General features: G+C 42.9%; 1 protein-coding gene across 1 annotated transcript in view; it reads left to right on the top strand.

The window, feature by feature from the left end:
• Positions 1–11,255: 11,255 nt before the first annotated feature.
• Positions 11,256–26,755, top strand: part of LOC106572974 (caM kinase-like vesicle-associated protein) — a 124,951-nt gene continuing 109,451 nt past the window's right edge. Inside the window, exon 1 of the mRNA XM_045696564.1 lies at positions 11,256–11,479. The gene's annotated coding sequence lies outside the window, so the exon portion shown is untranslated. The remainder of the gene's footprint in view (positions 11,480–26,755) is intronic.

Here is a 26,755-nt window from a genome sequence, read left to right as displayed (position 1 = left end):
CCATACTATTCTCTATGTAATAACCCCATGTTCCAAACCATACTATTCTCTATGTAATAACCCCCATGTTCCAAACCATACTATTCTCTATGTAATAACCCCCATGTTCCAAACCATACTATTCTCTATGTAATAACCCCATGTTCCAAACCATACTATTCTCTATGTAATAACCCCATGTTCCAAACCATACTATTCTCTATGTAATAACCCCATGTTCCAAACCATACTATTCTCTATGTAATAACCCCATGTTCCAAACCATACTATTCTCTATGTAATAACCCCATGTTCCAAACCATACTATTCTCTATGTAATAACCCCATGTTCCAAACCATACTATTCTCTATGTAATAACCCCATGTTCCAAACCATACTATTCTCTATGTAATAACCCCATGTTCCAAACCATACTATTCTCTATGTAATAACCCCATGTTCCAAACCATACTATTCTCTATGTAATAACCCCCATGTTCCAAACCATACTATTCTCTATGTAATAACCCCCATGTTCCAAACCATACTATTCTCTATGTAATAACCCCATGTTCCAAACCATACTATTCTCTATGTAATAACCCCATGTTCCAAACCATACTATTCTCTATGTAATAACCCCATGTTCCAAACCATACTATTCTCTATGTAATAACCCCATGTTCCAAACCATACTATTCTCTATGTAATAACCCCATGTTCCAAACCATACTATTCTCTATGTAATAACCCCATGTTCCAAACCATACTATTCTCTATGTAATAACCCCATGTTCCAAACCATACTATTCTCTATGTAATAACCCCATGTTCCAAACCATACTATTCTCTATGTAATAACCCCATGTTCCAAACCATACTATTCTCTATGTAATAACCCCATGTTCCAAACCATACTATTCTCTATGTAATAACCCCATGTTCCAAACCATACTATTCTCTATGTAATAACCCCCATGTTCCAAACCATACTATTCTCTATGTAATAACCCCATGTTCCAAACCATACTATTCTCTATGTAATAACCCCATGTTCCAAACCATACTATTCTCTATGTAATAACCCCATGTTCCAAACCATACTATTCTCTATGTAATAACCCCATGTTCCAAACCATACTATTCTCTATGTAATAACCCCATGTTCCAAACCATACTATTCTCTATGTAATAACCCCATGTTCCAAACCATACTATTCTCTATGTAATAACCCCATGTTCCAAACCATACTATTCTCTATGTAATAACCCCCATGTTCCAAACCATACTATTCTCTATGTAATAACCCCCATGTTCCAAACCATACTATTCTCTATGTAATAACCCCATGTTCCAAACCATACTATTCTCTATGTAATAACCCCATGTTCCAAACCATACTATTCTCTATGTAATAACCCCATGTTCCAAACCATACTATTCTCTATGTAATAACCCCATGTTCCAAACCATACTATTCTCTATGTAATAACCCCCATGTTCCAAACCATACTATTCTCTATGTAATAACCCCATGTTCCAAACCATACTATTCTCTATGTAATAACCCCATGTTCCAAACCATACTATTCTCTATGTAATAACCCCATGTTCCAAACCATACTATTCTCTATGTAATAACCCCATGTTCCAAACCATACTATTCTCTATGTAATAACCCCCATGTTCCAAACCATACTATTCTCTATGTAATAACCCCATGTTCCAAACCATACTATTCTCTATGTAATAACCCCATGTTCCAAACCATACTATTCTCTATGTAATAACCCCATGTTCCAAACCATACTATTCTCTATGTAATAACCCCATGTTCCAAACCATACTATTCTCTATGTAATAACCCCATGTTCCAAACCATACTATTCTCTATGTAATAACCCCATGTTCCAAACCATACTATTCTCTATGTAATAACCCCATGTTCCAAACCATACTATTCTCTATGTAATAACCCCATGTTCCAAACCATACTATTCTCTATGTAATAACCCCATGTTCCAAACCATACTATTCTCTATGTAATAACCCCATGTTCCAAACCATACTATTCTCTATGTAATAACCCCATGTTCCAAACCATACTATTCTCTATGTAATAACCCCATGTTCCAAACCATACTATTCTCTATGTAATAACCCCATGTTCCAAACCATACTATTCTCTATGTAATAACCCCATGTTCCAAACCATACTATTCTCTATGTAATAACCCCATGTTCCAAACCATACTATTCTCTATGTAATAACCCCATGTTCCAAACCATACTATTCTCTATGTAATAACCCCATGTTCCAAACCATACTATTCTCTATGTAATAACCCCATGTTCCAAACCATACTATTCTCTATGTAATAACCCCATGTTCCAAACCATACTATTCTCTATGTAATAACCCCATGTTCCAAACCATACTATTCTCTATGTAATAACCCCATGTTCCAAACCATACTATTCTCTATGTAATAACCCCCATGTTCCAAACCATACTATTCTCTATGTAATAACCCCATGTTCCAAACCATACTATTCTCTATGTAATAACCCCATGTTCCAAACCATACTATTCTCTATGTAATAACCCCATGTTCCAAACCATACTATTCTCTATGTAATAACCCCATGTTCCAAACCATACTATTCTCTATGTAATAACCCCATGTTCCAAACCATACTATTCTCTATGTAATAACCCCATGTTCCAAACCATACTATTCTCTATGTAATAACCCCATGTTCCAAACCATACTATTCTCTATGTAATAACCCCATGTTCCAAACCATACTATTCTCTATGTAATAACCCCATGTTCCAAACCATACTATTCTCTATGTAATAACCCCATGTTCCAAACCATACTATTCTCTATGTAATAACCCCATGTTCCAAACCATACTATTCTCTATGTAATAACCCCCATGTTCCAAACCATACTATTCTCTATGTAATAACCCCCATGTTCCAAACCATACTATTCTCTATGTAATAACCCCATGTTCCAAACCATACTATTCTCTATGTAATAACCCCATGTTCCAAACCATACTATTCTCTATGTAATAACCCCATGTTCCAAACCATACTATTCTCTATGTAATAACCCCATGTTCCAAACCATACTATTCTCTATGTAATAACCCCCATGTTCCAAACCATACTATTCTCTATGTAATAACCCCATGTTCCAAACCATACTATTCTCTATGTAATAACCCCATGTTCCAAACCATACTATTCTCTATGTAATAACCCCATGTTCCAAACCATACTATTCTCTATGTAATAACCCCATGTTCCAAACCATACTATTCTCTATGTAATAACCCCATGTTCCAAACCATACTATTCTCTATGTAATAACCCCATGTTCCAAACCATACTATTCTCTATGTAATAACCCCCATGTTCCAAACCATACTATTCTCTATGTAATAACCCCATGTTCCAAACCATACTATTCTCTATGTAATAACCCCCATGTTCCAAACCATACTATTCTCTATGTAATAACCCCATGTTCCAAACCATACTATTCTCTATGTAATAACCCCCATGTTCCAAACCATACTATTCTCTATGTAATAACCCCATGTTCCAAACCATACTATTCTCTATGTAATAACCCCATGTTCCAAACCATACTATTCTCTATGTAATAACCCCATGTTCCAAACCATACTATTCTCTATGTAATAACCCCATGTTCCAAACCATACTATTCTCTATGTAATAACCCCATGTTCCAAACCATACTATTCTCTATGTAATAACCCCATGTTCCAAACCATACTATTCTCTATGTAATAACCCCATGTTCCAAACCATACTATTCTCTATGTAATAACCCCATGTTCCAAACCATACTATTCTCAATGTAATAACCCCATGTTCCAAACCATACTATTCTCTATGTAATAACCCCATGTTCCAAACCATACTATTCTCTATGTAATAACCCCATGTTCCAAACCATACTATTCTCTATGTAATAACCCCATGTTCCAAATCATACTATTCTCTATGTAATAACCCCATGTTCCAAACCATACTATTCTCTATGTAATAACCCCCATGTTCCAAACCATACTATTCTCTATGTAATAACCCCCATGTTCCAAACCATACTATTCTCTATGTAATAACCCCATGTTCCAAACCATAATATTCTCTATGTAATAACCCCATGTTCCAAACCATAATATTCTCTATGTAATAACCCAGTTATTACACAGGTCCATTATTAAAGAGATGTTTTCATACAGTAGAATAGCAGCAGCCTCAATGTCTCTGTGTGAATGTGTGTGGGCAAGAACTGAAGTCAGTGTTAGGACAAAAGGCTATGTCGCACTGTGTGTGTGTGTGTGTGTGTGTGTGTGTGTGTGTGTGTGTGTGTGTGTGTGTGTGTGTGTGTGTGTGTGTGTGTGTGTGTGTGTGTGTGTGTGTGTGATACCAGTTGAGATACAGCAACATCTACAGTAGAAATCATTACATTTCATATTAGCGAAAGAAGAAGAGAGATGCAGAGAGAGAGAGAGAAAGAAAGATTAATGGATTATACAGGTAAATCAAAAGATCATGTTTCTATCAAATATTTAAACCTGGATTCAATATAGTTGTCTTTAGCATATACAGAACCAGTACAGTTGGACTCTCTATATACAGAACCAGTACAGTTGGACACTCTATATACAGAACCAGTACAGTTGGACTCTCTATATACAGAACCAGTACAGTTGGACTCTCTATATACAGAACAAGTACAGATGGACACTCTATATACAGAACCAGTACAGTTGGACTCTCTATATACAGAACCAGTACAGTTGGACTCTCTATATACAGAACCAGTACAGTTGGACACTCTATATACAGAACCAGTACAGTTGGACTCTCTATATACAGAACCAGTACAGTTGGACACTCTATATACAGAACCAGTACAGTTGGACTCTCTATATACAGAACCAGTACAGTTGGACACTCTATATACAGAACCAGTACAGTTGGACTCTCTATATACAGAACCAGTACAGTTGGACACTCTATATACAGAACCAGTACAGTTGGACTCTCTATATACAGAACCAGTACAGTTGGACTCTCTATATACAGAACCAGTACAGATGGACACTCTATATACAGAACCAGTACAGTTGGACTCTCTATATACAGAACCAGTACAGTTGGACTCTCTATATACAGAACCAGTACAGTTGGACTCTCTATATACAGAACCAGTACAGATGGACACTCTATATACAGAACCAGTACAGTTGGACTCTCTATATACAGAACCAGTACAGTTGGACTCTCTATATACAGAACCAGTACAGTTGGACTCTCTATATACAGAACCAGTACAGATGAACACTCTATATACAGAACCAGTACAGTTGGACTCTCTATATACAGAACCAGTACAGATGGACACTCTATATACAGAACCAGTACAGTTGGACACTCTATATACAGAACCAGTACAGTTGGACTCTCTATATACAGAACCAGTACAGTTGGACTCTCTATATACAGAACCAGTACAGTTGGACACTCCTACACATTCATGTTTTTATTTATTTATTTAGACTATTTTCTACATTGTAGAATAACAGTGAAGACATCAAAACTCTGAAATTAAACCCTCGGGAGGTTCCCGAGTAGTGCAGTGGTCTAAGACACTGCATCTCAGTGCTACAGGCATCACTACAGACTCTGGTTCGATTCCAGGCCGTATCACAACTGGCCGTGATTGAGAGTCCAAGAGGGCGGCGCACATTTGGCCCAGCGTCGTCCAGGTTTGGCCGTCACTGTAAATAAGAATTTGTTCTTATTAACTGACTTGCCGAGTTAAATAAAAGGTTACATTAAAACATGTTATAAATAAAATAAAATATGGAATCATGTAGTCACCAAAAACGTGCTTCCATAAGCCTGTTATTGTGTTAGTTCTACCGTTAACTTTAATCAGGTTGTCCCAGTGTTTGTAACGGTTGTCGTATGTAGTAGACCAAGGCGCAGCGGGTTGAGTGCTCGTCTTAAAATTTTATTGAACACTTAATCACAAAACAAGAAAAACAAACGCACAGTATTGCAGGATAAACACAGCAGTGCAAAAACAACTTCCCACAAAAGACAGGTGATAAAAGGGCTACCTAAGTATGACTCCCAATCAGTAACAACGATGTACAGCTGTTCCTGATTGAGAGCCATACCAGGCCAACAAAGAAATACACAACATAGAAAAACCATAGAAATACAAAACATAGAACATAGAACAATACCCCAAAACCCCGGAACACATAAAACAAACACCCCTCTTACATAAATACATATCCCAACAAACCCCGAACCACATAAAACAAACACCCCCTGCCACGTCCTGACCAAACTACAATAACAAATAACCCCTTATACTGGTCAGGACGTGAAAGTGTTAGCCAGCCCACCACACACTAACTGAGACAACAACCCTGCTGATAATACCTAATCCATTTGCCGGTGTGTATCGGGAAAAATAATATGTCCTTTACATTTTTAATATCGTGATTTATTTTTAAATATAAAAGGATAATGACACATTTTTATTTTACGATCGTATAGGCCTTTCTCCAATAGAGAACCTAGGCAGATTTTTATCATTCTATATTCCTATATTCCTATATCCCAACATTAGATAATTAATAATTAATTAATTAATTATCATTAATCAACCTAGCCGTCTTGATTACTTCCTGGTCTCGTTCTTGCTGGCATCAAAAGTAAACAAAATATTAATAGAAGTCCGATCGAACCAACAGCTAATTGGACCTTCATGTCACTCTTACAGAATTTGGAAATGTCATCAAAGCCAATTGGATGACAATTTTGTTCTTAATAACTAAGAAAAAAGTATTCATAATTGACAGCAGATCTCCTTATTGTATGAGACACTTTTTAAATGTACTTTCAGAGGCCATTCAATACAAAACTCATCATTAAAACAAAAGCAGTTTAGGTTAAAAGAGATGAGACTAATATAGGAAATAGAGGAAGTAACAAAGCAGGTAGATGGTAATGGAAACTGTGCTATAGAGGCACAAAATAGGTTAGAGGAAAAACCAAAAGAAAATGGAGGAACTTATTCAAGAACAATCAAGTGTAACGTTTTACAAAAATAAAGCGAATTGGATGGAAAAATTGTGAAATTAATGCACACCATTTTTCTTGAATCTTCAACTCCGAAAATAATTGACAGAAACTCATTACAAACGATGGAGTCATCCATGATTCACCAAATTACATTTTGAAAGAGGAAGCTAAATATTTGAATATGTTTTCTTTTCAGTCTCCTCCATTTCCACTGAATGATGTAAACTGTAAGGATTTCTTTCATAATAATAATAATAATAATAATTTCAAACTAACAAATGCACAGAGAGACCTGTGTGAAGGCCAAATTACAGAGGAACTTTATGAGGCAATAAAATATTTTCAGTCTGTAAAACACAGAGGCTTGATGGTAAAATGCCAGGGCTTGATGGTAAAACCAGGGCTTGGTTGTAAAACCCCAGGGCTTGATGGTAAAACACCAGGGCTTGATGGTAAAACCCCAGGGCTTGATTGTATAATCCCAGGGCTTGATGGTATAATCCCAGGGCTTGATGGTAAAACCCCAGGGCTTGATGGTAAAACACCAGGGCTTGATGGTAAAACCCCAGGGCTTGACGGTAAAACACCAGGGCTTGATGGTAAAACACCAGGGCTTGATGGTAAAACACCAGGGCTTGATGGTAAAACACCAGGGCTTGATGGTAAAACACCAGGGCTTGATGTAAAACACCAGGGCTTGATGGTAAAACCCCAGGGCTTGATTGTATAATCCCAGGGCTTGATGGTATAATCCCAGGGCTTGATGGTAAAACCCTAGGGCTTGATGGTAAAACCCCAGGGCTTGATGGTAAAACACCAGGGCTTGATGGTATAACCCCAGGGCTTGATGGTAAAACCCCAGGGCTTGATGGTAAAACACCAGGGCTTGATGGTAAAACACCAGGGGTTGATGGTAAAACCCCAGGGCTTGATGGTAAAACCCCAGGGCTTGATGGTAAAACCCCAGTGTTGTCACAATACCAGACTTCGATATCAATACCAGGTTTAGTATCACAACTATTTTCAAGTATTGTGGCGGCAGCATCATGTTATGGGTATGTAGTGTGGTGGCAGCATCATGTTATGGGTATGTAGTGTGGTGGCAGCATCCTGTTATGGGTATGTATTGTGGTGGCAGCATCATGTTATGGGTATGTAGTGTGGTGGCAGCATCATGTTATGGGTATGTACTGTGGCGGCAGCATCATGTTATGGGTATGTATTGTGGTGGCAGCATCATGTTATGGGTATGTAGTGTGGTGGCAGCATCCTGTTATGGGTATGTATTGTGGTGGCAGCATCATGTTATGGGTATGTACTGTGGCGGCAGCATCATGTTATGGGTATGTATTGTGGTGGCAGCATCATGTTATGGGTATGTATTGTGGTGGCAGCATCATGTTATGGGTATGTATTGTGGCGGCAGCATCATGTTATGGGTATGCTTGTCATCGGCAGGGACTGGGGAGTTTGTCAGGATTGAAATAAATATGAAAGGTAAAATGTTAAAAGGAAATCCGCCTCAGTCTTCCAGTAACCTAAACCTGGGATAATTGTATATTTTTTTTTTCAGAGAGACAATTACACACTTTTTTTAACCAAAGTTACAAAAGGGTTTTCAAAAGGTGTTGAGTGGTCTCAGTCCTGACTTAAATCTTCTTATAAATATCAGAGACAAGGTTTAATTATTGCTGTTCATCAATGAGTCCCAAGCAAATTGAATGAGCTTTAGCAATTTTGAAGAAGAAAAACAAACAATGACTCATGTTGCCCTAAGAGTTGGTAAAATATTATTCCAAATTATTCACAGCAGTAATGGAAGCCAAAGGTGCTGCTACCAATTATTAACTCTGGGGGGTGGAGATCAATAAGATCCAATTATGATATTTCAGTTTATTCTTTTTTTTTTTACTTTAAAAATGTCAAGTATGTACACTACCGTTCAAAAGTTGGGGGTCACTTAGAAATGTCCTTGTTTTTGAAAGAAAAGCAAACATTTTTTATGTCCATTAAAATAACATCAAATTGATCAGAAATACAGCGTAGACATTGTTAATGTTGTAAATGACTATTGTAACTGGAAACGGCAGATTGTTTATGGAATATTTTTTTATGGAATTTCAGAGGCCCGTTATCAGCAACCATCACTCCTGTGTTCCAATGGCACGTTGTGTAAGCTGATCCAAGTTTATTATTTTAAAAAGGCTAATTGATCATTAGAAAACCCTTTTGCAATTATGTTAGCACAGCTGAAAACTGTTGTTCTCATTAAAGAAGCAATAAAACTGTCCTTCTTTAGACTAGTTTAGTATCTGGAGCATCAACATTTGTGGGTTTGATTACAGGCTCAAAATGGCCAGAAACAAAGAACTTTCTTCTGAAACTCATCAGTCTATTCTTGTTCTGAGAAATTAAGGCTATTCCATGTGAGAAATTGCCAAGAAACTCAAGATCTCGTACAACACTGTGTACTACTCTGTCACGTCCTGACCAGCAGAGGGAGCAATTGTATTAGTTTTGGTCAGGACGTGGCAGGGTTTTTGTGTGTTAAGTGGTGATTGGACTCCCAATTGAAGGCAGGTGTGTTGAGTTGCCTTTGATTTGGAGTCCTATATAGTAGTGTGTGTTTTTCTTTGGGGTTGTGGGTAGTTGTTTTTGCACTGCGTTTTGTGAGCCTGCAAAACTGTTCCTGTTGTCGTGAGTACTGTTTATTGTTTTTCCTGTGGATGCTTTGTGTGTTTTCATTAACAGAATATGAGTATCCACATACCCGCTGTGATTTGGTCTATTCAACACGGCTACACCTGTGACATACTCCCTTTAAAGAACAGTGCAAACTGGTTCTGGTATATACCAGAATAGAAAAAGGAGTGGGAGGCCCCGGTGCACAACTGAGCAAGAGGACAAGTACATTAGAGTGTCTAGTTTTGAGAAACAGATGCCTCACAAGTCCTCAACTGGCAGCTTCATGAAATAGTAACGGCAAAACACCAGTCTCAACGTCAAAAGTGAAGAGGCGACTCCGGGATGCTGGCCTTCTAGTCAGAGTTGCAAAGAAAAAGCCATATCTCAAACTGGCCAATAAAAAGAAGAGATTAAGATGGGCAAAAGAACAGACAGAGGAACTCTTCCTAGAAGGTCAGCATCCTGGAATGTGCTTTTCTTTGCAAAAGGGTTTTCTAATGATCAATTAGCCTTTTAAAATTATGAACTTGGATTAGCTAACACAATGTGCCATTGTTATTGGTAATTCACTATGTATTTGTTCCTCGTTCCACTATTTCTATTATTATTTATTAATGTTTTATCGTTAACTATTCATTGTTGAAAAAGGACCCGTAAGTAAACATTTCACTGTTTGTCTTTAAGAAGAAACTTCAGGAGAATAATAGAAGTGAATGGATGGCCGTGAGCAGCGAGATGCCAGATTTACAGAGAGAGAGAGAGAGAGAGAGAGAGACAGAGAGAGAGAGACAGAGAGAAGAGACAGAGAGAGAGAGACAGAGAGAGACAGAGAGAGAGAGAGAGAGAGAGAGACAGAGAAGAGAGAGAGAGAGAGAAACAGACACAGAGAGAGAGAGAGACAGACAGAGAGAGACAGAGAGAGACAGAGAGAGACCGAGAGAGAGAGACAGAGACAGACAGAGAGAGAGAGACAGAGACAGAAACAGAGAGAGGACAGAGAGAGAGAGAGACAGACAGAGAGAGACAGACAGACAGACAGACAGACAGACAGACAGACAGACAGACAGACAGACAGACAGACAGACAGACAGACAGACAGACAGACAGACAGACAGACAGACAGACAGACAGACAGACAGACAGACAGACAGACAGAGAGAGAGAGACAGAGACAGAGACAGACAGAGAGAGAGACAGAGACAGACAGAGAGAGAGAGACAGAGACAGAAACAGAGAGAGGACAGAGAGAGAGAGAGACAGACAGAGAGAGACAGACAGACAGACAGACAGACAGACAGACAGAGAGACAGAGAGAGACAGAGACAGACAGAGAGAGACAGAGACAGAGACAGAGAGACAGAGACAGACAGAGAGAGAGACAGACAGAGAGAGAGAGTGAGAGGAAAGGGGGCTGTTAGAGCGCGCGCTGAAACACACCAATCAGAGAAACAGACGGCATCAGTCGTGTCTGGGCTCCAGCGAGCTGCACTGTTGGTTCTTTACCAAGTGGTGAGATCAGATGATACCGAAAATATTTTATTTTTTGAAAATAACTGAACCCGAAACACCGCTACGTCCAAGGTTTGTGTTGCGGTAAAGTTTGGATTTTAGACAGCGAGTGAAGCTCCTACCGTCTCTCCCTACACCGTGTACACAGCAGGTAAAGTTCAGTCTATCTGTACCTTTTTATTCATGGTCTATCGACTTCTCTGTGATGCGTTCTGGCAGAGAGAACAAAAAGATCATCCTACCTCATCTTAAACCGCAACAGTTTGTGTCACGAACTGCGACGCAGCTGGGTTTTTCACGCTCAACAGTTCCCCGTGTGTATCAAGAATGGTCCACCACCCAAAGGACATCCAGCCAACTTGACACAACTGTGGGAAGAATTGGAGTCAACATAGGCAAGCATCCCTGTGGAAAGCTTTTGACACCTTGTAGAGTCCATGCCCCGACGAATTGAAGCTGTTCTTAATGTTTTGTGCACTCAGCTGAATGTGGTTTTATTTAGGTGAATGGGGTATTATTCAGCTGTATGGGGTATTATTCAGCTGTACGGGGTAGTATTCAGCTGTACGGGGTATTATTCAGCTGTACGGGGTATTATTCAGCTGTACGGGGTATTATTCAGCTGTACGGGGTAATATTCAGCTGTATTGGGTATTATTCAGCTGTACGGGGTATTATTCAGCTGTACGGGGTATTATTCAGCTGTATGGGGTATTATTCAGCTGTACGGGGTATTATTCAGCTGTACGGGGTATTATTCAGCTGAATGGGGTATTATTCAGCTGAATGGGGTATTATTCAGCTGTATGGGGTATTATTCAGCTGTACGGGGTAATATTCAGCTGTATTGGGTATTATTCAGCTGTTCGGGGTATTATTCAGCTCTATGGGGTATTATTCAGCTCTATGGGGTATTATTCAGCTGTACGGGGTATGGTGAATTGTTCAGCTGTACGGGGTATTATTTAGCTGTATGGGGTATTATTCAGCTGTATGGGGTATTATTCAGCTGTACGGGGTATTATTCAGCTGTACGGGGTATTATTCAGCTGTACGGGGTATTATTCAGCTGTATGGGGTATTATTCAGCTGAATGGGGTATTATTCAGCTGTATGGGGTATTATTCAGCTGTACGTGGTATTATTCAGCTGTACGGGTTATTATTCAGCTGTACGGGGTATTATTCAGCTGTACGAGGTATAATTCAGCTGTACGGGGTATTATTCAGCTGTATGGGGTATTATTCAGCTGTACGGGGTATTATTCAGCTGTACGGGGTATGGGAGATTGTTCAGCTGTACGGGGTATTATTTAGCTGTATGGGGTATTATTCAGCTGTATGGGGTATTATTCAGCTGTATGGGTTATTATTCAGCTGAATGGGTTATTATTCAGCTGTACGGGGTATTATTCAGCTGTACGGGGTATTATTAAGCTGTACGGGGTATTATTCAGCTGTACGGGGTATTATTCAGCTGTATTGGGTATTATTCAGCTGTACGGGGTATTATTTAGCTGTATGGGGTATTATTCAGCTGTATGGGGTATTATTCAGCTGTATGGGTTATTATTCAGCTGAATGGGTTATTATTCAGCTGTACGGGGTATTATTCAGCTGTACGGGGTATTATTAAGCTGTACGGGGTATTATTCAGCTGTACGGGGTATTATTCAGCTGTATTGGGTATTATTCAGCTGTACGGGGTATTATTCAGCTGTATGGGGTATTATTCAGCTGAATAGGGTATTATTCAGCTGTATGGGGTATTATTAGTATAAACGGGGTATTATTCAGCTGTATGGGGTATTATTCAGCTGTACGGGGTATTATTCAGCTGTACGGGGTATTATTAAGCTGTACGGTGTATTATTCAGCTGTACGGGGTATTATTTAGCTGTATGGGGTATTAATCAGCTGTATGGGGTATTATTCAGCTGTATGGGGTATTATTTAGCTGTATGGTGTATTATTCAGCTGTATGGGTTATTATTCAGCTGTACGTGGTATTATTCAGCTGTACGTGGTATTATTCAGCTGTACGGGGTATTATTCAGCTGTACGGGGTATTATTCAGCTGTACGAGGTATAATTCAGCTGTACGGGGTATTATTCAGCTGTATGGGGTATTATTCAGCTGTACGGGGTATTATTCAGCTGTACGGGGTATGGGGAATTGTTCAGCTGTACGGGGTATTATTTAGCTGTATGGGGTATTATTCAGCTGTATGGGGTATTATTTAGCTGTATGGGTTATTATTCAGCTGAATGGGTTATTATTCAGCTGAATGGGTTATTATTCAGCTGTACGGGGTATTATTCAGCTGTACGGGGTATTATTCAGCTGTACGGGGTATTATTCAGCTGTACGGGGTATTATTCAGCTGTACGGGGTATTATTCAGCTGTACGGGGTATTATTCAGCTGTACGGGGTATTATTTAGCTGTATGGGGTATTATTCAGCTGTACGGGGTATTATTCAGCTGTATGGGGTATTATTCAGCTGTATGGGGTATTATTCAGCTGTATGGGTTATTATCAGTTGTATGGGGTATTATTCAGCTGTACGGGGTATTATTCAGCTGTACGGGGTATTATTCAGCTGTACGGGGTATTATTCAGCTGTACGGGGTAATATTCAGCTGTATTGGGTATTATTCAGCTGTACGGGGTATGGAGAATTGTTCAGCTGTACGGGGTATTATTTAGCTGTATGGGGTATTATTCAGCTGTATGGGGTATTATTAAGCTGTACGGGGTATTATTCAGCTGTACGGGGTATTATTCAGCTGAATGGGGTATTATTCAGCTGTACGGGGTATTATTCAGCTGTACGGGGTATTATTCAGCTGTACGGGGTAATATTCAGCTGTATTGGGTATTATTCAGCTGTACGGGGTATGGAGAATTGTTCAGCTGTACGGGGTATTATTTAGCTGTATGGGGTATTATTCAGCTGTATGGGGTATTATTAAGCTGTACGGGGTATTATTCAGCTGTACGGGGTATTATTCAGCTGAATGGGGTATTATTCAGCTGTACGGGGTATTATTCAGCTGTACGTGGTATTATTCAGCTGTACGTGGTATTATTCAGCTGTACGGGGTATTATTCAGCTGTACGGGGTATTATTCAGCTGTACGAGGTATAATTCAGCTGTACGAGGTATAATTCAGCTGTACGGGGTATTATTCAGCTGTACGGGGTATTATTCAGCTGTACGGGGTATTATTCAGCTGTACGGGGTATTATTCAGCTGAATGGGGTATTATTCAGCTGTACGGGGTATTATTCAGCTGTACGTGGTATTATTCAGCTGTACGTGGTATTATTCAGCTGTACGGGGTATTATTCAGCTGTACGGGGTATTATTAAGCTGTACGGGGTATTATTCAGCTGTACGGGGTATTATTCAGCTGTATTGGGTATTATTCAGCTGTACGGGGTATTATTCAGCTGTATGGGGTATTATTCAGCTGAATAGGGTATTATTCAGCTGTATGGGGTATTATTAGTATAAACGGGGTATTATTCAGCTGTATGGGGTATTATTCAGCTGTACGGGGTATTATTCAGCTGTACGGGTATTATTCAGCTGTACGGGGTATTATTCAGCTGTACGGGGTATGGTGAATTGTTCAGCTGTACGGGGTATTATTTAGCTGTATGGTGTATTATTCAGCTGTATGGGTTATTATTCAGCTGTACGGGTTATTAGTCAGCTGTACGGGGTATTATTCAGCTGTACGGGGTATTATTCAGCTGTACGGGGTATTATTCAGCTGTACGGGGTATTATTCAGCTGTACGGGGTATTATTCAGCTGTACGGGGTATTATTCAGCTGTACGTGGTATTATTCAGCTGTACGGGGTATTATTCAGCTGTACGGGGTATTATTCAGCTGTACGAGGTATAATTCAGCTGTACGGGGTATTATTCAGCTGTATGGGGTATTATTCAGCTGTACGGGGTATTATTCAGCTGTACGGGGTATGGGGAATTGTTCAGCTGTACGGGGTATTATTTAGCTGTATGGGTTATTATTCAGCTGAATGGGTTATTATTCAGCTGTACGGGGTATTATTCAGCTGTACGGGGTATTATTCAGCTGTACGGGGTATTATTCAGCTGTACGGGGTATTATTCAGCTGTACGGGGTATTATTCAGCTGTACGGGGTATTATTCAGCTGTACGGGGTATTATTCAGCTGTACGGGGTATTATTCAGCTGTTCGCGGTATTATTCAGCTGTTCGGGGTATTATTCAGCTGTACGGGGTATTATTCAGCTGTACGGGGTATTATTCAGCTGTACGGGGTATTATTCAGCTGTACGGGGTATTAATCAGCTTTACGGGGTATTATTCAGCTGTACTGGGTATTATTCAGCTGTACGGGGTATTATTCAGCTGTATGGGGTATTAATCAGCTTTACGGGGTATTATTCAGCTGTATGGGGTATTAATAACCTGTATGGGGTATTATTCAGCTGTACGGGGTATTATTCAGCGGTACGGGGTATTATTCAGCTGTACGGGGTATTATTCAGCTGTTTGGAGTATTATTCAGCTGTACGGGTGTCACGGTTGTCGTCGGTAGAAATGGACCAAAACGCAGCAGGCATGAAGTTGTTCATTTTGAACATTTATTCCATCAGTACCCCCCCCCTTAAAGGTGCTAACCCCGGAAGCACCTTAACAAAATAACCCCAAACAACAAAACCAAAATTCCCCTCTACTAAAGGGAGGGAAGGGAGGGTGGCTGCCGTCAACGACGGCACTGTGCTACACCCCCCCCTCCCCAACCCACCTATATCTGGAGGTGGCTCTGGTTCCGGCCGTTCCAGGCTGTCGGGCCACTCTGGCATCGCCGGGGGGCAGTCGGGGCAGTCTGGCAACTCGGGGCAGTCTGGGCAGTCTGGCAACTCGGGGCAGTCTGGGCAGTCCGGCAACTCGGGACAGTCTGGGCAGTCCGGCAACTCGGGACAGTCTGGGCAGTCCGGCAACTCGGGACAGTCTGGGCAGTCCGGCAACTCGGGACAGTCTGGGCAGTCCGGCAACTCGGGGCAGTCTGGGCAGTCCGGCAACTCGGGGCAGTCTGGGCAGTCCGGCAACTCGGGGCAGTCAGGGCAGTCCGGCAACTCGGGGCAGTCAGGGCAGTCCGGCAACTCGGGGCAGTCTGGCCACTCCGGCAGTTCAGGGCAGTCTGGCCACTCCGGCAGTTCAGGGCAGTCTGGCCACTCCGGCAGTTCAGGGCAGTCTGGCCACTCCGGCAGTTCAGGGCAGTCTGGCCACTCCGGCAGTTCAGCGCAGTCTGGCAGCTCCGACGACTGTTGACTGGCGGGCAGCTCCGGCGACTGTTGACTGGCGGGCAGCTCCGACGACTGTTGACTGGCGGGCAGCTCCGACGACTGTTGACTGGCGGGCAGCTCCGACGACTGTTGACTGGCGGGCAGCTCCGACGACTGTTGACTGGCGGGCAGCTCCGACGACTGTTGACTGGCGGGCAGCTCCGACGACTGTTGACTGGCGGGCAACTCCGACGACTGTTGAGTGGCGGGCAGCTCCGACGACTGTTGACTGGCGGGCAGCTCCGACGACTGTTGACTGGCGGGCAGCTCCCACGACTGTTGACTGGCGGGCAGCTCTGACGACTGTTGACTGGCGGGCAGCTCCCACGACTGTTGACTGGCGGGCAGCTCTGACGACGACTGTTGACTGGCGGGCAGCTCTGACGACGACTGTTGACTGGCGAGGCTGGGTTGACACACTAGACTCCTGGTGCGTGGTGCTGGTACTGGGCGTACCAGATTGCGAACACGCACCTCCATGCTAGTGCGGGGAGCTGGCCTGGGGCTCCATTCTTGCCCCGCAAAACTCCCCTTGTGCCCCCCCCTAAATAATTCTTGGGGGTGCCTCCCGGTCTCCCTTACCTCGCCAGCCTTCTTCCGCTGCTTGGTCCTTTTTTGGTGGGAGATTCTGTCACGGTTGTCGTCGGTAGAAATGGACCAAAACGCAGCATCCAAAATGAACACAAAAATAACAACAGAGAACGAACGACAAAATGACAGCCTTGAAGGCAACACAGCAAATCCAAAGACAATCTCCCACAATTAGACAAACAAACACACCCAACTAATATAGGACTTCCAATCAAAGGCAACACCACACAGCTGCCTTCAATTGGAAGTCCACCCCAATTAACCAAACATAGACATACAACTAACTAGATAACACATAGAAATACATACACACAGACCATAAACCAAAAACCCGGAAACACTAAATCAAACACCCTATTTTCCAAAACACCACCCCGAACCACATAAAACAAATACCCTCTGCCACGTCCTGGCCAAACTACAATACCAATTAACCTTATACTGGCCAGGACATGACAAGGGGGTATTATTCAGCTGTACGGGGTATTATTCAGCTGAATGGGGTATTATTCAGCTGTACGGGGTATTACTCAGCTGTATGGGGTATTATTCAGCTGTATGGGGTATTAATCAGCTTTACGGGGTATTATTCAGCTGTACTGGGTATTATTCAGCTGTACGGGGTATTATTCAGCTGTATGGGGTATTAATCAGCTTTACGGGGTATTATTCAGCTGTATGGGGTATTAATCACCTGTATGGGGTATTATTCAGCTGTACGGGGTATTATTCAGCTGTATGGGGTATTATTCAGCTGTATGGGGTATTATTCAGCTGTATGGGGTATTATCAGTTGTATGGGGTATTATTCAGCTGTACGGGGTATTATTCAGCTGTACGGGGTATTATTCAGCTGTACGGGGTATTATTCAGCTGTACGGGGTAATATTCAGCTGTACTGGGTATTATTCAGCTGTACGGGGTATGGAGAATTGTTCAGCTGTACGGGGTATTATTTACCTGTATGGGGTATTATTCAGCTGTATGGGGTATTATTCAGCTGTACGGGGTATTATTCAGCTGTACGGGGTATTATTCAGCTGTATTGGGTATTATTCAGCTGAACGGGGTATTATTCAGCTGTACGGGGTATTATTCAGCTGTACGGGGTATTATTCAGCTGTACGTGGTATTATTCAGCTGTACGTGGTATTATTCAGCTGTACGGGGTATTATTCAGCTGTACGGGGTATTATTCAGCTGTACGGGGTATTATTCAGCTGTACGGGGTATTATTCAGCTGTACGGGGTATTATTCAGCTGTACGAGGTATAATTCATCTGTACGGGGTATTATTCAGCTGTACGGGGTATTATTCAGCTGTATGGGGTATTATTCAGCTGAATGGGGTATTATTCAGCTGTACGGGGTATTATTCAGCTGTACGGGGTATTATTCAGCTGTACGTGGTATTATTCAGCTGTACGGGGTATTATTCAGCTGTACGGGGTATTATTCAGCTGTACGAGGTATAATTCAGCTGTACGGGGTATTATTCTGCTGTATGGGGTATTATTCAGCTGTACGGGTTATTATTCAGCTGTACGGGGTATGGGGAATTGTTCAGCTGTACGGGGTATTATTTAGCTGTATGGGGTATTATTCAGCTGTATGGGGTATTATTTAGCTGTATGGGTTATTATTCAGCTGAATGGGTTATTATTCAGCTGAATGGGTTATTATTCAGCTGTACGGGGTATTATTCAGCTGTACGGGGTATTATTCAGCTGTACGGGGTATTATTCAGCTGTACGGGGTATTATTCAGCTCTACGGGGTATTATTCAGCTGTACGGGGTATTATTCAGCTGTACGGGGTATTATTCAGCTGTACGGGGTATTATTCAGCTGTATGGGGTATTATTCAGCTGTATGGGGTATTATTCAGCTGTATGGGGTATTATTCAGCTGTACGGGGTATTATTCAGCTGTACGGGGTATTATTCAGCTGTACGGGGTATTATTCAGCTGTATTGGGTATTATTCAGCTGTACGGGGTATGGAGAATTGTTCAGCTGTACGGGGTATTATTTACCTGTATGGGGTATTATTCAGCTGTATGGGGTATTATTCAGCTGTACGGGGTATTATTCAGCTGTACGGGGTATTATTCAGCTGTATTGGGTATTATTCAGCTGAACGGGGTATTATTCAGCTGTACGGGGTATTATTCAGCTGTACGGGGTATTATTCAGCTGTACGTGGTATTATTCAGCTGTACGTGGTATTATTCAGCTGTATGGGGTATTATTCAGCTGTACGGGGTATTATTCAGCTGTACGGGGTATTATTCAGCTGTTCGGGGTATTATTCAGCTGTTCGGGGTATTATTCAGCTGTACGAGGTATAATTCAGCTGTACGGGGTATTATTCAGCTGTACGGGGTATTATTCAGCTGTATGGGGTATTAATCAGCTGAATGGGGTATTATTCAGCTGTACGGGGTATTATTCAGCTGTACGGGGTATTATTCAGCTGTACGGGGTATTAATCAGCTTTACGGGGTATTATTCAGCTGTATGGGGTATTAATCACCTGTATGGGGTATTATTCAGCTGTACGGGGTATTATTCAGCTGTATGGGGTATTATTCAGCTGTATGGGGTATTATCAGTTGTATGGGGTATTATTCAGCTGTACGGGGTATTATTCAGCAGTACGGGGTATTATTCAGCTGTTTGGAGTATTATTCAGCTGTACGGGTGTCACGGTTGTCGTCGGTAGAAATGGACCAAAACACAGCAGGCATGCGGTTGTTCATTTTGAACATTTATTCCATCAGTACCCCCCCCTTAAAGGTGCTAACCCCGGAAGCACCTTAACAAAATAACCCCAAACAACAAAACCAAAATTCCCCTCTACTAAAGGGAGGGAAGGGAGGGTGGCTGCCGTCAACGACGGCACTGTGCTACACCCCCCCCTCCCCAACCCACCTATATCTGGAGGTGGCTCTGGTTCCGGCCGTTCCAGGCTGTCGGGCCACTCTGGCATCGCCGGGGGGCAGTCGGGGCAGTCTGGCAACTCGGGGCAGTCTGGGCAGTCCGGCAACTCGGGGCAGTCTGGGCAGTCCGGCAACTCGGGACAGTCTGGGCAGTCCGGCAACTCGGGACAGTCTGGGCAGTCCGGCAACTCGGGACAGTCTGGGCAGTCCGGCAACTCGGGACAGTCTGGGCAGTCCGGCAACTCGGGACAGTCTGGGCAGTCCGGCAACTCGGGACAGTCTGGGCAGTCCGGCAACTCGGGGCAGTCTGGGCAGTCCGGCAACTCGGGGCAGTCTGGGCAGTCCGGCAACTCGGGGCAGTCAGGGCAGTCCGGCAACTCGGGGCAGTCTGGCCACTCCGGCAGTTCAGGGCAGTCTGGCCACTCCGGCAGTTCAGGGCAGTCTGGCCACTCCGGCAGTTCAGGGCAGTCTGGCCACTCCGGCAGTTCAGGGCAGTATGGCCACTCCGGCAGTTCAGGGCAGTCTGGCCACTCCGGCAGTTCAGCGCAGTCTGGCCACTCCGGCAGTTCAGAGCAGTCTGGCAGCTCCGACGACTGTTGACTGGCGGGCAGCTCCGGCGACTGTTGACTGGCGGGCAGCTCCGACGACTGTTGACTGGCGGGCAGCTCCGACGACTGTTGACTGGCGGGCAGCTCCGACGACTGTTGACTGGCGGGCAGCTCCGACGACTGTTGACTGGCGGGCAACTCCGACGACTGTTGAGTGGCGGGCAGCTCCGACGACTGTTGACTGGCGGGCAGCTCCGACGACTGTTGACTGGCGGGCAGCTCCCACGACTGTTGACTGGCGGGCAGCTCTGACGACTGTTGACTGGCGGGCAGCTCCCACGACTGTTGACTGGCGGGCAGCTCTGACGACGACTGTTGACTGGCGGGCAGCTCTGACGACGACTGTTGACTGGCGGGCAGCTCTGACGACGACTGTTGACTGGCGAGGCTGGGTTGACACACTAGACTCCTGGTGCGTGGTGCTGGTACTGGGCGTACCAGATTGCGAACACGCACCTCCATGCTAGTGCGGGGAGCTGGCCTGGGGCTCCATTCTTGCCCCGCAAAACTCCCCTTGTGCCCCCCCCTAAATAATTCTTGGGGGTGCCTCCCGGTCTCCCTTACCTCGCCAGCCTTCTTCCGCTGCTTGGTCCTTTTTTGGTGGGAGATTCTGTCACGGTTGTCGTCGGTAGAAATGGACCAAAACGCAGCATCCAAAATGAACACAAAAATAACAACTATAGAACGAACGACAAAATGACAGCCTTGAAGGCAACACAGCAAATCCAAAGACAATCTCCCACAATTAGACAAACAAACACACCCAACTAATATAGGACTTCCAATCAAAGGCAACACCACACAGCTGCCTTCAATTGGAAGTCCACCCCAATTAACCAAACATAGACATACAACTAACTAGATAACACATAGAAATACATACACACAGACCATAAACCAAAAACCCGGAAACACTAAATCAAACACCCTATTTTCCAAAACACCACCCCGAACCACATAAAACAAATACCCTCTGCCACGTCCTGGCCAAACTACAATACCAATTAACCTTATACTGGCCAGGACATGACAAGGGGGTATTATTCAGCTGTACGGGGTATTATTCAGCTGAATGGGGTATTATTCAGCTGTATGGGGTATTATTCAGCTGAATGGGGTATTATTCAGCTGTATGGGGTATTATTCAGCTTTACGGGGTATTATTCAGCTGTACGGGGTATTATTCAGCTGTACGGGGTATTATTCAGCTGTACGTGGTATTATTCAGCTGAATGGGGTATTATTCAGCTGTATGGGGTATTATTCAGCTGTATGGGGTATTATTTTGCTCTACAGGGTTTCAGTGGTGCTCAGCGCACAGCATAGCTCAGTGATCCTCTCAGCAGCCATGACACACACACACACACACACACACACACACACACACACACACACACACACACACACACACACACACACACACACACACACACACGTCTACAGAGAGAGAGAGACAATATGATGTCTACATCTGCAGGCTGTAGGTTGTATACCATGCTAGGCTGTAGTTTGTAGAATACGCTAGGATGTAGTTTGTAGACCATGCTAGGCTGTAGTCTGTAGACCATGCTAGACTGTAGACCATGCTAGGCTGTAGACCATGCTAGGTTGTAGACCATGCTAGTCTGTAGACCATGCTAGACTGTAGTTTGTAGACCATGCTAGGCTGTAGACCATGCTAGGCTGTAGTCGGTAGACCACGCTAGGCTGTAGACCATGCTAGGCTGTAGACCATGCTAGGCTGTAGACCATGCTAGGCTGTAGACCACGCTAGGCTGTAGACCACGCTAGGCTGTAGTTTGTAGACCATGCTAGGCTGTAGACCATGCTAGGCTGTAGACCATGCTAGGTTGTAGACCATGCTAGGCTGTAGACCATGCTAGGCTGTAGACCATGCTAGGCTGTAGTCTGTAGACCATGCTAGGCTGTAGACCATGCTAGGCTGTAGACCATGCTAGGCTGTAGACCACGCTAGGCTGTAGACCACGCTAGGCTGTAGTTTGTAGACCATGCTAGGCTGTAGACCATGCTAGGCTGTAGTCTGTAGACCACGCTAGGCTGTAGACCATGCTAGGCTGTAGACCATGCTAGGTTGTAGACCATGCTAGGCTGTAGACCATGCTAGGCTGTAGACCACGCTAGGCTGTAGTTTGTAGAATACGCTAGGATGTAGTTTGTAGACCATGCAAGGCTGTAGTCTGTAGACCATGCTAGACTGTAGACCATGCTAGGCTGTAGACCATGCTAGGTTGTAGTTTGTAGAATACGCTAGGATGTAGTTTGTAGACCATGCTAGGCTGTAGTCTGTAGACCATGCTAGACTGTAGACCATGCTAGGCTGTAGACCATGCTAGGTTGTAGACCATGCTAGTCTGTAGACCATGCTAGACTGTAGTTTGTAGACCATGCTAGGCTGTAGACCATGCTAGGCTGTAGTCTGTAGACCACGCTAGGCTGTAGACCATGCTGGGTTGTAGACCATGCTAGGCTGTAGACCACGCTAGTCTGTAGACCATGCTAGGCTGTAGACCACGCTAGTCTGTAGACCACGCTAGGCTGTAGACCACGCTAGTCTGTAGACCACGCTAGGCTGTAGTTTGTAGACCATGCTAGGCTGTAGTTTGTAGAACATGCTAGGCTGTAGTTTGTAGACCATGCTAGGCTGTAGTTTGTAGACCATGCTAGGCTGTAGTTTGTAGACCATGCTAGGCTGTAGTTTGTAGACCATGCTAGGCTGTAGTTTGTAGACCATGCTAGGCTGTAGACCACGCTAGGCTGTAGTTTGTAGACCATGCTAGGCTGTAGTTTGTAGACCATGCTAGGCTGTAGTTTGTAGACCATGCTAGGCTGTAGTTTGTAGACCATGCTAGGCTGTAGTTTGTAGACCATGCTAGGCTGTAGTTTGTAGACCATGCTAGTCTGTAGGTTGTATACCATGCTAGGCTGTAGTCTGTAGACCACGCTAGGCTGTAATTTGTAGACAGCATGTGGCCCTAGAGGAGACTAATACAGTTTTAAGAGGTTCTTGTTTTATAGTGTATATTTGTGTGTTACAGAGTATATTTGTGTGTTATAATGTGTATACATTTTTGTTAGTGTATATTTGTTTGTTATAGGGTATCTTTGTGTGTTACAGTGTATCTTTGTGTGTTACAATGTATCTTTGTGTGTTACAATGTATCTTTGTGTGTTACAATGTATCTTTGTGTGTTACAATGTATCTTTGTGTGTTACAGTGTGTCTTTGTGTGTTACAGTGTATCTTTGTGTGTTACAATGTATCTTTGTTTGTTACAGTGTATCTAGCTAATTTTCCCCCAACATCGGACACTCTCTAGCGGTTAGAGGATTAAATCACCTCGAACTCAACATTTAAATGGACTGGAAAATAACGGTAAGTTTTGCGACTAAAGAAACCTTTCCAGCTAGCTGAAAACTGATTATAATTGCAATTTATGTAAGTTAAGTTAAGTTTTAGGGGTTTTCAAGTTATGTATATACACAATTTGTGGGACACGCTGTATATTGTAAAATTTGACTGCGCGACACACCATACATAATTTAATATCCAACAATTTACCTCTGAAATATAGCTAACGAATTTCAGGGAAGTCATTTTATTTATTTTTTTACCGGAAGGCTAGCCAACTAACGTTAGTCAACTACCTTGTAAACACTTTGGATATGAGGTTGGTGTCTCTTTTTTTGAACAAAATTAAACATATATATCTTGTAATTGAACAAAATAGTAAGATGGCCAATAACTGGGGACCGTATAACGATAATACGGGATGTGTTTTTTTTTTGCTAAACCGCTTATCAAAAAGCTGATGGTAGAATTTCCACTGAAATGTCAAACATACTAATTGCTAACCCGTTAGCTAACATTTTTACGACACTAATAATCACAAAACATTGATGGCTTGATCACAAGATAACACTGTTGAAGGTAATATATTTCATAAACGATGTTTAATATGCCGATAATAAGGGGTTCTACACTATATTTGTTTGTTATAGCGTATATTTGTGTGTTTTAGTGTATATTTGTTTGTTATAGTGTATATTTGTGTGTTTTAGTGTATATTTGTTTGTTATAGTGTATATTTTTGTGTTTTAGTGTATATTTGTTTGTTATAGTGTATATTTGTGTGTTATAGTGTATATTTCTGTGTTATAGTGTATATTTGTGTGTTTTAGTGTATATTTGTTTGTTATAGTGTATATTTGTGTGTTTTAGTGTATATTTGTGTGTTATAGTGTATATTTGTTTGTTATAGTGTATATTTCTGTGTTATAGTGTATATTTGTGTGTTTTAGTGTATATTTATGTGCTTTAGTGTATATTTGTGTGTTATAGTGTATATTTGTGTGTTATAGTGTATATTTGTGTGTTTTAGTGTATATTTGTGTGTTTTAGTGTATATTTGTGTGTCATAGTGTATACTTTGGTGTTATATCAATCAATCAAATGTATTTATAAAGCCCTTTTTACATCAGCCGATGTCACAAAGTGCTCTACAGAAACCCAGCCTAAAACCCCAAACAGCAAGCAATGCAGGTGTAGAAGCACAGTGTCTAGGAAAAACTCCCTAGGAGGGCAGGAACCTCTTCTGGCTGTGTCGGGTGAAGATTATAACAGTACATGGCCAAGATGTTCAAATGTTCATAGATGACCAGCTGGGTCAAATAATAATAATCCCAGTGGTTGTCGAGGGTGCAACAGGTCAGCACCTCAGGAGTAAATGTCAGTTGGCTTTTCATAGCTGATCATTCAGAGTATCTCTACCGCTCCTGCTGTCTCTAGAGAGTTGAAAACAGCAGGTCTGGGACAAGGTAGCACATCCGGTGAACAGGTCAGGGTTCAATAGCCGCAGGCAGAACAGTTGAAACTGGAGCAGCAGCACGACCAGGTGGACTGGGGACAGCAAGGAGTCATCATGCCAGGTAGTCTTGAGGTATGGTCCTAGGGCTCAGGTCCTCCGAGAGAAAGATGGAAAGAGAGAAAGATAGAAAGAGAGAGAGAGAGAATTAGAGGGAGCATACTTAAATTCACAAAGGACATCGGATAAGACAGGAGAAATACTCCAGATATAACATAACGACCCTAGCACCCCGCCACATAGACTATTGCAGCATAGATACTGGAGGCTGAGACAGGAGGGGTCGGGAGACACTGTGGCCCCGTCCGACGATACCCCTGGACAGGGCCAACCAGGCAGGATATAACCCCACCCACTTTGCCAAAGCACAGCCCCCACACCACTAGAGGGATATCTTCAACCACCAACTTACTACCCTGAGACAAGGCTGAGTATAGCCCACAAAGATCTCCCGCACGGCACGAATCCGAGGGGGGGCGCCAACCCGGACAGGAAGATCATGTCAGTGACTCAACCCACTCAAGTGACGCACCCCTCCTAGGGACGGCATGGAAGAGCACCAGTACGCCAGTGACTCAGCCCCTGTAATAGGGTTAGAGGCAGAGAATCCCAGTGGAGAGAGCTGGCCAGGCAGAGACAGCAAGGGCGGTTTGTTGCTCCAGTGCCTTTCTGTTCACTTTCACACTCCTGGGCCAGACTACACTCAATCATAGGCCCTACTGAAGAGATGAGTCTTCAATAAAGACTTATTAAAGGTCGAGACCGAGTCTGCGTCTCACATGAATAGGCAGATCATTCCATAAAAATTGAGCTCTATTGGAGAAAGTCCTGCCTCCAGTGTATTTTGGGTGTTATAGTGTGTTTGGGTGTTATAGTGTATTTCTGGGTGTTATAGTGTATATTTGGGTGTTATAGTGTATTTCTGGGTGTTATAGTGTATTTTGGGGTGTTATAGTGTATTTCTGGGTGTTATAGTGTATTTCTGGGTGTTATAGTGTATTTCTGGGTGTTATAGTGTATATTTGTATGTTATAGTGTATATTTGGTTGTTCTGGT

Source organism: Salmo salar, chromosome ssa15 (genome assembly GCF_905237065.1).
Source record: "Salmo salar chromosome ssa15, Ssal_v3.1, whole genome shotgun sequence".
Taxonomy (NCBI): domain Eukaryota; kingdom Metazoa; phylum Chordata; class Actinopteri; order Salmoniformes; family Salmonidae; genus Salmo; species Salmo salar.
The sequence above is the reverse complement of the archived record's forward strand: the minus strand, read 5'-3'. Positions and strand labels throughout refer to the sequence as shown.